Raw genomic sequence first — 15,983 nt, 5'->3', positions numbered from 1 at the left:
GCATTCACTGTAATTGAGATAAATTTGTGTTCATAAAGTAACAAATGGCTACAATGAAGTAAATAGAAAACAGATTTTTTTTTTTTTTTTAATAAAAAGTGTTCATATTTAAGTTTCCAGTTAGTATTGTTTGGTAATCATCTTCTGCATGACTAGTTTTGTGCTTGTGCGTTGGTACCGGTTCCTTCATCTTGGCACATTTTAAATTTCTACAGCACCATGTGCTGCTTGCCTCATTACACAGGAGTGATCTATGACAAGCAGACGTGTTTATATACGCAACCATTTCTAGGACCTTGGAACTGGCAGCAAAAAATAGCATCTTGTGCACAGTCTGTTTCTCCAATTCTTGTGTGCTAGCTTGATCGATCCAGTTGTTTCCCTTGGACTTTTCAGATACAGAAATAGATCGTTACAATATGTTCAGCTGATGCTAAGATATGCCAAGTTCCCTACTTAAAAGAGCAGGGTTCATTTCACAATTCATATCATACTCATGATAGTGCTCAGCAAATAAATGCGTATTATTTGACATTTTGAAATCAAGATTGTCTCTCCCAGAGAGATGCTGCAGCACAAACAAAGGTTATGAATCTGGTACAGGAATTATTAGGTAAAGAGCTGTGATCTGTGTTAGGCAGAAGAGCACACTACATGGGCCCTTACTTGCCGTAAATTTAAGTCAAAATTATCTCCAAAAGGCCCTAAAAGTATAGCAAAAGTAAGGCTGATTGAATTGTAGAGGGAAACTGGCAGCAAACCATATCTCCATCTGTAGAGCACTAAAATGTCTGTGATTCCCTGGTAGCCTTCTAAGCTGTTGCAGTTGGGTATTACAAACTGCTTTCCTTTTTCGTCAGACCACCATGACCTGACTATAACCTGAGGCCGAGATGATGCTTCTAAAATGAACACACAGAAGTACAAGTAAATATTCTCAAATGTGTTCAGGAAAGAAGCATCTGCCTTGCTAAAGAAAAACACCGTACTTGTTTCAAAATATGTACTACAGCATAGCTATAGCTGCTATAGCATAGCTGCTGCATAATTACTTGTATATGATTTTTTGTATTTATTTGTGATTGCAATATTGTCTTTTGCAAAGCTGTCCAGTTTTGTAAACTGAACCTAATCCTCTCTCAGATTTTGTGTGTGCAGCTGACATCATAAAATAATGTTAAATACAACCCAATGTCTGGATTACAAGAAGCACACTTTCATGATGATGTATTCTGAAGTCTTTGTCAGTGTTCACCTATAATTTAGTGTATATTTTTTGATGATAACATACTTATGTAGATATATTTGTGCATGCGCTTAAATGTGTGTATATAAATATATAATATTTGTATAGAACAAATGCCTAATTATCTGAATAATAATGGAAGATTTCTTTGCAGATTCCTTCAGTTCTTCTTTGGAAATTTTTTCCACTGTTTTTCCGATAATTGAAATAATCCAGTGAAGTTCTGGGTATTAGCTGCTGCTCTCTTCCTGGGAGTGGTTAGGAGCACAAGAAACGTTCTTGCACGTCAATGCCCACAGCAGTGTGTTTAGTTGATCTGACCTCAGGTCAGCTTGGCAAGCAGAGTATTGCTCATCTCTGTGATGGCATTGCAGGAGATGGCATCAAACAGGCACCCACAAGAACAGACCATCTCCCCTATTCTGGCACACACAAATGAAATATGTGCTGTGACAACAGCATGTTATGTCCTTGGTTGATGTCACGGAGAGACAGATGACCATAAAAGGCAAAACTCCTCTCACTGGATAAGGCATGTGCTAGGACTCCTTCTCTTTGCAGGACTGGTCTGAAGCAAATAGATCTTCTGGAAGAATATTTTGCTTTGCTGCAAAGCTACTAACATGATTATGGTGTAGGGAAAGTTTCTATGCATTCATTCTGCGTCAATATCATGTTTTAACAGAACTAGAGGGTGATGGTCCAACACGTCTTCCTACTCCAACACAAATAAAGCTGCAGCTCTCTCCTGGTGCAGATGTAAGGCACTCAGTATTTCTACTTCCTTGGGCAGGCCTCCAATGGGAAAAGCTATTAACAGGTCTGTGCTGGAAACTACTCCTGCCATTTCTCCAGATCCAACCAACTGCACTCAACAAAAGCAGATTTACCAGTTTAACTGCTTATAGCTCAGAGCTTTGCTGAAAGACGTTTTGCCTCCAGTCAGCGTAAGGACATTATACTCACCTAAGTTTATAGGACAGACATCTATTCTAACATGGTCACTCCAAAACATAATTTTGGGTCAAGCTATTCAAATGGCCATCAAATCTGATCAAACCCATGCAGATTGCATCAGGCTATAAATACATCTGCATTGCATCATAAGTGTGTGTGGGTAAATTAATCACTGTGATTTGGAACCTTAAAATAAAATGTTACTGACTTTTTTATTAGATCCAGAATTATTTTAGTATTCTTTTCAAAGCAAGACTTCTGCCCCACATCAGTTTTCTGTCATTTGAGTAGTCTAATGAGCAGAATATTTGAGGATCTGTAAATTGTAAGTGCGTTTATATAAACGTTTATACAACCAAGGGCGTTGTATGTGAAGTGTCACCTCATTTCATAGCTAGGAGTTAAGAGACAGAGGCATTAAATGAGCTGCTGTAGATCAGCCAGCAAAACTGTAGAACTAGATATGGAGGTAAGAGGTCTTCACACTCACTGCAGTGCCTGGACGGTCAGTCTATCCTTTTTTAATACAGGCAATGATACAAGTGACACTTAGACACAGATGGAAATATAGCATCATATGTCCTTACATGGAATTGAGATGCATTACGACCACTGTACAATAGTACACTCAGTATCTTCTCTGAGAGATAGACTTTCACCTATATTTAAGATGAAACTTTGATGTTTCCTTTGTTGTAGGAAAAAATTCACCCCATCAGAAAATACGCCACATCACTGAAAGAAACATCCAATGATTGGGTAACTATTCCTGCCTGTGGGCAGAAAAAGATTTACTTTTCATTTTCACAGCGGATTCTATGTCAGTAAAGGCAAGCAATAACTTTTTTCTCCACCACCAAATATAATACCTTTAGAGGAAACACACAGACTTGCTCTATGAAATCAGTCTTCTGTCATGTTTATATTTTCTATCTGTTCTCAAAAGTGAGTCACTCTTTTAACAAATTTAATTCATATTCTGTGCATATTACTTAATAAAAGAATACCAGGAGTCACCATTTTCAATGGCAATGTGGTATAGTTGCATCCTTCACTGCAAACATAACACTCTTTTTGAGCTTTCTGAAGACAGCTGCAGAGAGAAACTCTTTCAAAATTGATAAAAACTCGAGTACTAAAAATATCTTTTCTCCCAGTTAGCTAAGTGCTTCTAGCTGGATCTTCAGGCTTATTACAAAGGTGGCAATGGAAGAAGTTCCCAAGAGAAAAAAAAATACTTTTTGCTCATAGTCCTGCCATTTCTGTAGTTTATGCTATGTTATATATCTGAAATTCAGACAGGATCAAGCTTATTTAAGAGGCAATTAGGGAGCTACATGTCAGCCAGCCCTATACTTAAAACTGTCAAGATCATCTTTTCAAAGAATAGCCAAACATCTGCTCACCTAAGGTACAGAGAGAACTCATTTCTGTTCTGGGTAATTCCTAGTTGAGGAATTCAGTGGTAAAGAATTAGTACTTGCTCTGCCAGAACACCTTGTAATTATCTACGTAAGCCATCTGATGTACATGGGTAGTTTAGGCAATGCCTAATACCTGTGGTGTTTACGGTTAAATCAAGGCTGTAATATTTGCTTTTTTTCTCTTCCACAGTACTCTATTATTTCAATAAAGAAGCACTTTAATAAAGCATGGAAGAATTGTATAAATGAGCATCACTCATGCAAAACTCTTCTTAATGCATCCCATGTAAAACTCAAGATGAAAAATTCTAGGCAGGTTTATGAGGCACTTAAGTGACCATCCACACTCATGACCTGGACCTATGCATACAAAAGGGATGGAGTTTGCAGTAGATGAGAGACTTCACAGTGCAAAGAGCTACCAAAAACTAGTTTATTCCTCCCAGCAAGCCCACATGTTTGTAAAGCGAGTCTCTTGGCAGAGAACAAGGAAGTATAAATAACCCCGGTTTTCCATGTTCTCCACCACTGTGAAATGGAGCACAGTCATAAAACCTGTGATGTGTTATGTTCAGAGACAACTTGGCTGACATCCGTATGGTGCGTAGTGGTCTTGCAAGAATGGGCAGAAAGAACAGCGGAAAAACAGTGGCAGCATGTAAGAATGGAAATAAATTCCTTATGTTCTCCTTCCACCAAAAGTAAAACAAGGGGTTGGGGCAGATGACTGAAGGTACCAGCCTCTCATTCTGCAACAGTGGTTTTACACGCCTCACCTGCCAGTTGATAAAAGGCAGGAAAGTAGAGGTGTTAGGGCATGCCACATGAAATCAAGGATGCAATTCCTTCCTTTGTAGATACCACCTGCCTCTGAACAGGCCTTTCTAAAAAGGATAAGAGAACACGATCTATTTGGGAGTGGAAGTTAAGGACAAATCCTAACTGATCATAGACCTCACAAGACAGGTGTGGAAAAACAAGGCATAAGGGAAGTTTCCGAGGAAAGGCCAGTGGAAGACACGCAATAAAATAAAGTCACCTGGTATGGGTTCAGTGCTTGTGCCATTTCTGGAGTGTGTTTAGGGAGTTATGCTCTGAATAGCATGAGTATCCCAACATCTTAGTGGAGGCAAGCCTCAGATAGTGCAACAGCAGTACAGGAAGAACTGGAAAGGGCTGGATGACAGAAAAAGAGCAAAAAATATGTTTTTAAATTAAAGTCTGACAAGTATCCATCACGGGATAGAATCCAAACACTCATCATTATCAACATGAAGTAATTATGGTTTTAACTCAGAGTTGTATGCTAACCCATTTTGCACCAACAGTCCTGTCTCACATTGTGATAGGGAAACTGCATCTTGTCAAAAGGGCAGGTCTAGCTCCCCACGCACTCATACCACCCCTGTTGTGCTGGGTCCAGAAAACACATTTGTGTATGTTCAACTCCAACAGACCTAACCTGATGGAAAACAAATCCACACAAAATAACTATCTTCTATATTTACAACATGAAGCATTTTCCAGTGGGTCATCTCACTGAAACAGCTCACTTTGCAATTGCATGGAGACACAATGCAAGGGAGAGAGGGAAAATATGTAGCTGGAGGAGCTGGACTGCACGGAATTTCAGCAATCACTTACAGTTATTCTGAATTGTGTTTAAAATAAAACCGAAGATAGACCAGTGATGGACTGCCACAGTCAGTTGGACACAGGGAACCACCAGCATTTACGAGTGATTTTTTTCCTACATGAACCCTCTTGTTGCTTAGAGTTTTTTTTACCTTTTCCTGGTCTCTTCCTAATGCCTAGGAACGAGGTGTTTCACACTTTCTTATTTTTCATGGCATCATTGTTATCGGGTATGTCTTTTATTTTATTGGCCAGTATAATGATTTCTGCTATTGCTAATAAATAAAAACATATGTTCACATGTGCATATGGACATTATTTTCTTATCTACCTCATTAGTTACAGCAGTCAGAGCAAATTAGGCATATCTGAGGATGCAGTGTTACAATCATCTAGCATAATTGGTTTCAGGAGTTCCCAACATTGTATTTCATCTATCTCACAGTCACAGCACTGCTTCAAAACTGAAAAAAGCATGATGACTGTTTCTTTATTTAGTAAATGATCTATGCTTGTTATGCTGTAAATAGCTCCACACAACTTCGTATCTTAAATGCATGTTTTTTTCCCCCAAGGGACTCTGAAAGCAATGAATAAACACATTACTTGACTTGTCCAAAACTGGTTTTATGCTTCAGACACATATTCTGTTCAGTTAGAGGCCCTCTTCTCTGACTGTCCATACTGTAATATGACAGACACTTAGTTTGGAAGGGACCTGTGGAGATGTCTGTAGTCCAGGCTCTCACTCAAAGGAAGGCTAGCTTCAGAGTTAGGTCAGGTTGTTCAGGAATATTGTTGCAATGTTTTAGGATAGCATGCACCCAAAATGACAGCGATAGAAAGTTAGATTTGAAGCAATGTAGTGCCCTGGTGTAGGGATCAGAAGGGGATGTCCTGGAATTGTCCTGGAATTGTCCTCATATCCAGAGCTTGGATAAGCTAGGGGAGAGTTCTCAGATATAATTAAGGAAACTGAATTTCTGACTTATGAAAAAAAGACAAAAATCCTCGATATAATTTAAAAAAATTACCAGGATGTAAATATATAAGTTATGACAAAGTGGAGTGGGAATTTAATATGAGATATGACTATATGAAATGAGCTCAACTTTTAAGAGAAAAAAATAAGCAAAGGATTATCAACTAGCAATAGCAACTAAGGCCAGGGAAATTGTAGGGCTATACTTTAGAAAGAGACGAGTGGTCTCGTGACAATGGCAATGTGAAAAGCAAACCCAGTTATGGGGAGAGACTGACTATCAGTATCTTGGTTACTGCTGTTCTTGCAATGCAGTTATCGACAGCAGCAGTATGAAGGAAAAACAATATGGTGCTAAAGTGCTGAAGGTTTTTTATGGTTACACTGGGAAAGCATCATATGGTGTAAGAAATCAGGGACAATGAGTTAGACAAGGTCAGTTCTCTTTGTTACCTTCCATGTATTCATCTTAGTCATGCAAAAAGGAAAAAAAAAAAAAGATAAAAAAAGGAAAGAAGATGTAAAACAAAAACCCAAATTATTTCCAGCAGGGTGAGACCTTTACATATCTGTAGTCAGGACCATAAGATTGCTTCTTTAGCATACTATAACAGAGCTGCTGCCGGCACCTTGAGGATGTTTTGATTTTCATCTCTAAGTTAGAGGAAGTGGAGTAAGAGTACCTGTATAGGTACATCAAATCTTGCTATTATGTGGCTCCATGTGTGAAATTGCATCTGACTTTTCAGCTGGTCTGAGACCTGTTGGCATGTACAAACAATGGAAGGGAGGAGGTGGGGTAGAAGTATCCCATAAAACATTCTTCTCTGCTTGCAGTCTACTCCAGCTTCCATTCTACTCAAGAACAATCATAAAAGCTTTCCAGCATGTGCAGGTACATTTATTTAACCACTAAAATGAAACAATTACATGAAACTTGTTTACCTAGTACCTTGCACCCAGAGATTCTTTTTGAAGTGGTTTTATACCAGTTGAAAGGAGAACAAGTCTGAGATGATCACCTTTAGAAGTCAGAGATGTAGTAAGGCTAATAACATGTCAGAAAGGAGACTAACGATTAAAGTGATGAGACAGGCATTTAGGCAGGTGGTGTCTTACTGAAGCAGGTGTGGAAGCTGATGTTACTGAAAATATTGAAGCTGATGTTGGAAGACAGTGGAGACAGCTCATTTATAACAGGTACAAGATTTGCGGAATCATAGCGCCCCTTGAAGACTGTTAAAAAATATAGCAACAAGCACACAAAATGTGTTGTTGCACTGCTTGACCTCGGGCTGGTGTCCCTCCAGATCCCACCTGCAAGTCTAAACTTCGTGGTCAAACACAACAAAACCTGCAAAAAAAAACAGAATAGCTGGGTTGTGTTTTTAGACCATGCTAAGGATTAGGAATCCACTCTCCCACTCTTTATTCACATTGACATTCTCCTAAGTGCATATCTGAACTTAGCTATGCCAAACCTGAGAGACAGCATGAAACAGACTTGAAAGTAGCACTGCCATTTAAACATCTCATTCCTGAGCAATAAGTTTAGGAAGTGGTTGAAGAAGTGTTTCTCATAAGCCTGACTGATACAGGCTGTTAGAAAAGTAACTCGGTGCCAATTCACTGAAATCATAAAATATTGTTCAAACAGTCCCTGGTCAAACCCCATTGGTTTCAGAAGGGTAAAAAGTTATTATACGTTCTCAAAAAACACCATTCTGCTTATTACCCAAGTAATTGGAAACAAATGGCTGATGTTTGGGCAAATGAAGATAAAGACTTTGCATGTGGCACAATAATTGTGAAAAAAAAGTGTGTCAAATCTACGGTGGAGATGGAAAAGTGAAAAAAAAAAACCCACAGGATTATTGAGTGTAGGGATATCATTACCCCATTAAGGAGATACACTTTCAAAATAGCATCTCTGATTTTTCTTGCACTGTTCATATTGGTTTGCATAAACATACGTTTTCACAACCCAGCCAAAAAGACTTTTCCAAGCATCACTCCCTGTTAACTCTCAGTCACACAGCATCCAACCAGCAATCCCCAAACATCCCTTTATGTTCACACTTAGTCCCCTGCAGTGTCTCAGCTCTGAAGTGAAGTTCCTGCGGTGGAAACATGTGGGAGGATTTTAGATTAGAAAAATGCAAAGACAGAGACCATGGTGCTGTGGTTCTGCATTCCTCTTCACACATTGCTGGGCGACATGGGCTCCTGCCACAGGGATATCTGCCTGAAACTCTGCTTGAGGATGCCCCAGCCCCAAAACTCTGTCTGTGCTCCTTAGAGACCTACCCAGGGTGAGTCCTGGGACAGCAGGGTAAGCAGAGCTGGGTATCATGACACTTTCCCAGGTAGGCGGTAGCTTGAGCCTTCTCCTGGCGACTTACTTTCTGGCCTAATAAACTATAATCCCTTCTCTGTCCATCCCCAGAAAGGAAAAAAAAAAAAAGAGAAAAGCAGCAGCAAGGGAGGAGTGGTGAGCCAGCACACCCTGCATGCACCTGAAACCCATGGATCTGAAGCACCATCATTGCAAAGAGAAACAGAGGCTTTCTCTCCTTTGTGATACTGCTGAAATGGCAGTTTAAAAAAGGGACACCCTTGGATATTCACAGTGACAGATAAATGGCCTGTTCTGATCTCCTGGGACCGCTGTGTGCTTTTAAAATTTATTTGCTTCGAATGGCTGATTTGTAAAACTCTGTAGGACTACAGAGTCCTAAGTATAGGCTGAAGAAGAAAGCAATAGATGCGGAAGCTACCTGTGTGTTCAGTGGGCCTGTATTCATATACACAGGGTAGCCAGCCATATGTGGTATCTGTCTATACTGACTGTACTTGGAGGCTGCGAAAGACAGTGCTACAGACTGAAGGAGAGCTTTCCACTGCGTGCAAAATGCCTGGCTGTCATCCTGCATCTAGAAGCACTCTGCTTTGTTCCCTTGAAGTACTTTCATGCTTACCATTTCAGCACTTGCCCAGAGCTTAAACATTACAGGACAATATTTCTGATGGATATTTTGATAAAGGCATACTTAACAGAAGAGCTCTTTGATTTGAATGATCATATCAAAGACTCTTCTTCTGATTAGAATGCAGAGTATTGTCTTAGGCCTTTTCAGCTGAGGCTTTCTGTTTTAGTTACTTTCACAAATTCACCTTGTCATACAACATCTTCAGGTTCCATTCATTTTATTCTATACTTGCTGACATAGTCTGGGCTCCTCATTTCAGCATCGCTCTTCAGAAATGCAATTGACTTTAAGTACTACTCTATTCTTCAGGTCATTTAATTGCAGCAAATTGAGCTCTTCTGGAGGTGACAGCTCTGCAAATTCAGAGTTCTGATCAGTTTAGAAAAATTGCTTTCAAACGTAACTTTCCCTGACATTACAAAACCTTCTGTTAAAACTTTTTCCATTTTCCAGACTATCATTTTGTTTCTGAACATAGATTTCTTTCCTTTGTGTTCCAGCGACAATTTTCAACTTCCCATTTTTTTCCCCCACCTTGCCTCATTTTGCAAACTGCTCCACTAAATTTCAGACCATTATAACCACACTTTTCTGCATTCCTCCCCAGTTCAACTCTGCACAGTGGTATGGCTTTTTGTAATTCCTCTTCCACAGCTGCTAGCATTACTGGGGGAGATGCAATGCCCCATTCCCTCCAGAGCCTGCCTCTTTTCTAACTCGGAGCAGCAGCGACTGGAATGAAATACCCTCACCCCTTCATCCAGTGGGCTTTGCATGAAGGAAAGCTGTACCTTTAATCCAAAACTATGACAAAAATCAGTCATTGGAAAACATAAGGAGTGCAACCCCACATGGTGCAAAGCCTGAGCAGAGTGCAGTAGTAACTCAGAGGAAGGGAACCCAGCTCAGAGGCTCCCGTAGCACGGTGGCTCAGTCACCCTTGGCAGCTGGCCACTCAGCATCCCTGAAGGAGGGCAGGGGTCTCTAACCAGAGCTGTTAGCCTCTCAGCTGCACCCCATTAGGGACTTTGCCCTGCTTGGTGTCTGCCTGGCTCCTCCTGCCTGTTTAGGTAGAGCAGGGAGGCAGTGCTCTTCCTGCAGGCAGGACAGCCAACAGGCTGCTGCCAAAAGGGGCCATCTGACCCTGCTGCTCTGCCCTGCTTTGGCCTCTGCCTGCAAAGAGATGGGATCTGCAGGCCAGCAATAGATTCAGGAGTAAGAAGTGAAGTGGCAAAGCAGTGACTGCTTCTTGTGTGGAGGAAAAGAACTGAAAACCAGGATTTTCTTTTTTTCATGAAAGGTAGTGTGAAATTTTCCTTCTTCTATGATTGCTTCTCCATTACTGACATTCATGGTTGCAGATTTCCTGCTCGTCTGAGCTCTCCCTGCTAACTCAAAAAAAAAATAGTGTAGGATACAAGTGAGGGCTCACAGTTGTGGCAGCAGTTCAAAGTTTGTGGATCCCAGAAGAGCAGCAACTAGCATCTTGAAAGGCATATGCATATGAGGTAATGTAATAACAGCAACAGCAGGGTAGCAAGATGAACAATTTCTATTGTTTTAGTGTGCCTTCCCCATTCCTTTCTATGCTCTTTCAGATCTAGATTTTTAAGTTTGATTTCAGATTTTTATTCTTTCCAATATTTACTACCACAGTTGCAGGTGTGGTTTTTTTTTCCATTGATGTTTGCAGTCAGATCGGTAATAGCAAGAGGAACACATTCATGTAAATGTCATGATTAGCAAACCAGCCTCCACTGAACCTGACTTATCTCTTTACGGGCAAGATCTCAGGCATACATCAGGAGGGCCTTGGGGAATTGTGACCCAGACAATATGTTTTTAAAATGCTGCTGCCATACAACTGCGGTTGGATTAGGAAACTTCCCAGTATAGCTAGGGAGCCAAATTGCAAATTCTTTCTTAAAGGAAGATCACCTTGAGTTTTGTTTTCCCAAGTCACGTCCCAGACTGCTTTTTACCCTTCACTGCCAACCCCTGCCATCTTGCATAGCTTTGCCCCTTCAACTTTGCCTTTACAGCTTGCAACCTCAGTTGGTATCTCACCCTCCTTCAGTGCATGGTAAAAAAATATACATGTTCTTTATACCACAAAACTGAGGCTGCAAACTTCTTTCTCTTGCAACAAAGAATATTATCAATAGTAGAAGCCGTGCATCTGAAAGGGTTACTGAAGCTAATGTGTTTCAAAAACCCTGAAAAAATAAGAAATAAATCAAAGCACAGCACTATTGAGCAATTAGCAAAGGTGGTAAGTCAACTTGCTTCACTATCAGACATAACTGACATAGGAAGAAATGGAAAGAACGCTAATTAGTAATTAAGTAGGGCTACTGGGATCCAAAATCAGGGGGGACCCTCTGTAATAGAGCAGGGGACAACTAATCTTTTCGTTACAGAACCCAGTGTTTACTCAGGCAACTGAATCCAAGCAACATAAGAACAATATAAAAGAATCAAAGAGCAACGAAGGCAGCTCTCTGCTGCATTTCTGTGCATTTTTAAATTTGAAATGAATAATAGATGATACCATTCTATAAAAATATGTACCAAGCAGCAGTGAGTACCAGAACACTGACCAGCTCAGTAACTGTAGCTCCAGCTTCTTGGGCTGATTATCAGAGATGCTGAGCACAGCCAGCTCCTGTTGATGCCTCATGAATTTCCATGTGCTTGGCATAAGTTTAAGAGGAAAAAAATCAAAATAATTCATATTGTCTTGTTTAATCACAGCCCCTAAAACAATTATCGCTACAAACATGCAATTTTGCAAAATAAAATAAAAGCCAAACTAACATAAACCAGTAATTTTTGTGTCCTTTTTGCTACAGTCTCTGGGCTAGAGTAGTCAAGAGATTTAGCAGATGTATGAGTGAAAATGTAGAAAGGTATAGTAGAGTTTCAGAGGGCGGGGCAGGAATGAGACAGGCTATCCCCTGCTTGCTCATTTACACATACAAGTATCAGATTTGCAGACATGGTAGATGTATGTGCTGAATGCAGAGGGTAACAGGGCACACAGCTTTTCTGAAATGGAATCTGCATGGCAACAATACACATAATCACACAACGGTGGTCTCCAGCTTCTTTAAGTATCTTGAGCACAACATTATTAATTTCAGTGGAGATATGCCTGCTGTAGGTTGTGGTAGCCAAATACGGGAAGCAACCTGACCATTTCAGCAATAATCTGCACCATATGAATCAAGGGGTTTCTCTCTCTTTTGTCATATTCTGCACAGTACATCCAACCTGGTGTGTAAATTGTGTTGTTGTCTAGAACAACATTTGAGGGAAAACCGTGCACATGCACTTGTTTAAATGAGTAATATTTATCACAAAAGCACCCACTCCCTGAGATGTATGCATTCATGAAATGAAAGATGACTCACAGAAGGGGTCACTGTAAAGCAATATTATTTGTGTCTTTTATTAGAACCTGGTGCTCTAATGCTAGACAACAGCATCATTCACAAGGGAATAAGAGCTTGTGGGCATATGAATAGGGAGTGTTGTACAATTACAGAAACACCTGTGCTAAATAACCTTGTGCTCATCCCCTAGGAAAATCTGCATGCTCAACAGCCCTGAAATTTCTCATGTGTATATTAAGCTGCAGTATAAAAGCATGGTGTGATAACACATGCTCAAAAAAAATTCTTCGAGGGCATATATATAAAACCTGTGGGTTTACTTCAGTTTTTTTTTTTCCTCCTAAACACTGCCTGCAGTGTTAAGGCACATTTTACTTCTCAGAACATAAAGAGAACTCCCTCTACATAAAGAAACATTGTTTTTCATCATTACAAGCACAGCATCATGCCCTGGTGGAAAGAAGGTGATCCTTACTGATTTTCAACAGCTGAGGGTCTAGCCTTCTTGTGGGGGTATTTGCTGAAAGTCGGTCCAAAGCATGCCAGAACAATGGTGATCCTGATACTGCTTCTTTGGATAAAAGAGGTGTTTCTTCATCTCCTAATTTTTCAGAGCCTCCTGCATTTGTGAGCTTCTGGAAAGCTACCTGCCAGAATGAGTAATATTGCAGAGAGGTTACTGGCAGCTTCCAAGGCAAAAGACATTTGATTAGGGATCTGACGTCTTTCAGACACTCATGTATCATCATACAGACACAGATATTTCAGTCTCAAGTGATGCTTAGCACTAGCAATTAGCTCAGCGTGTGCTCACACACATTGAAGCATGCACACAAAGGCTGGGTTGCAGGTTTCTCTGTAACAGTGCAGACACAGCTTGGTTGGATGCCAAATTAAAGTGAGACAGAGCATCCTTCACGGGTCACTGTTTGGCCTAGACTATATTATAAATCTCCCACTGGCTACAAGTTGTTCTATTTAAGCACAGGAGATTGCTATAGGCGTGATCATTTATAAATGCAGGGCTTCCCTTCCTAAAAACTACTCACCTGTGTCTGTCCTGTTTCAACCACAGAATGACCATCCCCAAAATGTACAGAAAGTGCAGAAGGAGATTCGCTGTCATGACTCTTCTACAAATCAGTTTAATAGACCACAGTCATCTGCATTCCCCCCTGTTTTTCCCCCTTCTCCTCCTCCAAGATGATGTCTCTTGAAAGTTGTTCTTGTGTCTAATACGCAGAAGGGAACTCAAGGAGACTTTGGTTTTTGATTTAATGAAAACACATGATGTCGGAGAGCATTAACCATATAGTCCTTAGCACAGGGTCGGACAAGTTAGAGAGCAAAAAGGTCAGATCAGTAAGTCTGCCCAACTGGCAGGGCAGAATATAATTTCTTGAAGAAGTATGCAGAGGTTTCCAAGCAGGTATGATACAGGACTTTATGCTGGGGAAGAAGCATTAGGATTTTCCAGCTGATTCATGCACATGACTTCAATAGGAGTGAATTTGCAGTGTCATGGTGCGGGCACCAGATCTGGAGCAAGAACCGGTGTTGGAGGGGCATGGCCAATACTAGTGCACCTCCAATACCTAAAAACAAGGGAGAGTCTCTTCGATCCTGTGGTTATGAAGCTGTACCTGTTAAACTGCTCTGTGGCCAAGAAGTTTCCCCTATTTATGACTTGGAGCAGGTCACTTGGTCTTTATCTACATGCTTCAACTTCTCAACTCTAAATGTCACTGCTGTCTATGCCAGGAGATTTTATAAAGAGGTATGTCAATTATCAAAGTCTGCACTGATATTGCAGTTCCACGGCCATGCTGTGGATCATGGGCATTGACAATGCTACTAGGATAACTGAAAATTTGTCATTGGACTCTTGGGGTGACCACTGGAGCAACACTTACACTAATTGTAGAAAATGAGTTGTAACACAAACAGCTTTAATTCTCCCTACACATCTTCAAATAGCCCATGCTAACCCTTACCTACTGTTTTTTCAGGACAACAGACTAAAATGCAGTAGCAGTTAAAAGACGAAAAAGTTTAAACAGCTACCTGTATCAATATCAGATGCTGTTAGAAATTATCCAGAAAATAATTAGCATTCCTGAAGCAAAAACTCAAGCTGAAAATGGAGTAGGTCATACCATCAAGTCAATTTGAACAGCAAGTCAGGTCTTTATTTAATATGAACTTTATGAACTCTCCTGCTGTCCAATGCCAAATCTTCCAGATGGATATCACCTTCAACAGGGAATCAGGAGAGAACTGCAATTTACATTTTCACTTTGCAATGAGCAGAGACTGAGGGAACACTTGAGTAGCTCATCTACTATCACAGCAGTTTGGCCTGCCCATACAGAAAATATACCCTGTAAAAGCATGGGGTTTTTTTGCCTTCTCTCCCACAGTGTAAGTCAAATACACAGCTTTTACAAGGCATAAAAAGGCAACATATTGCTGAGATAACAGGAAAACTATAATGGCTTTGCACTTACAGCAAACTAAGGGGAGGACAACACAGTTTATTTGGCAGTTTTTCTACTTTCCCTTCCATTGAAAAAAGATTGTAGGAGGAGAAATTTGAAATGTAGGCACATATAACCATCCATATTCTGTGTGGAAAGTAAGGACAGGTAGAGTTTTTTGTGTGGAAGATTTAAAAGAAAAGAAACTACACCTCATATTGTTCCAACAAGCAGCCTCTTTACTTTGGTACATTAGATAGGAGAGCCAGAAGGATGCTTGCAGAAAAAGTGAAGACAAGACAATCTGTGATCACACCATTTCCTCAGTCAGACTTTTAATCTTGCTTTAACTTCCATCTCAAAGTCAGTGCTGTAAATTAATTTTACGCATGCATCTGCATGTGTGTATGTACACCGTAGGTTTGTGAGACTTTACAAAACTCGCCAATCTTTCCCATGGCCTGTGCCCAAAATGGGTTCTAGCATCATTCTTCTTTCTGTATTTGGTGTATGGAGTAGTACCACAGTTACTGCTTGCTCACATGCACCGTACTGATAAGAATAAAAACGTACTCAATTCCATTTTGCCCTTTCCCACCATTCGGCTTTTTAAGTGCTGTTTTTGGGGTTGTATTTATTACTAACTGGCCTGATAATATTTAAATCTGGATCTCTTTTATGTGTGTATTTCTGAGGCATTTATTGTCATCCACTCACTAGGTAAGACTTTTCTAACTCCAAACTTCCAAATTTTGATGAAAAGCCTCCTAAAAAATTCTGCAGGGAAAGTCTCATATCACACTTCCTTTTCGAAGGGACATCCTAGCCAAGAAGTAATAACTTTGCAGCCTTCATCGGTACAGCTCTCTTCTCTGTA

This window comes from Platalea leucorodia (genome assembly GCF_965183815.1).
Source record: "Platalea leucorodia genome assembly, chromosome: Z".
NCBI classification, from domain to species: Eukaryota; Metazoa; Chordata; class Aves; order Pelecaniformes; family Threskiornithidae; genus Platalea; species Platalea leucorodia.
The sequence above is the reverse complement of the archived record's forward strand: the minus strand, read 5'-3'. Positions refer to the sequence as shown.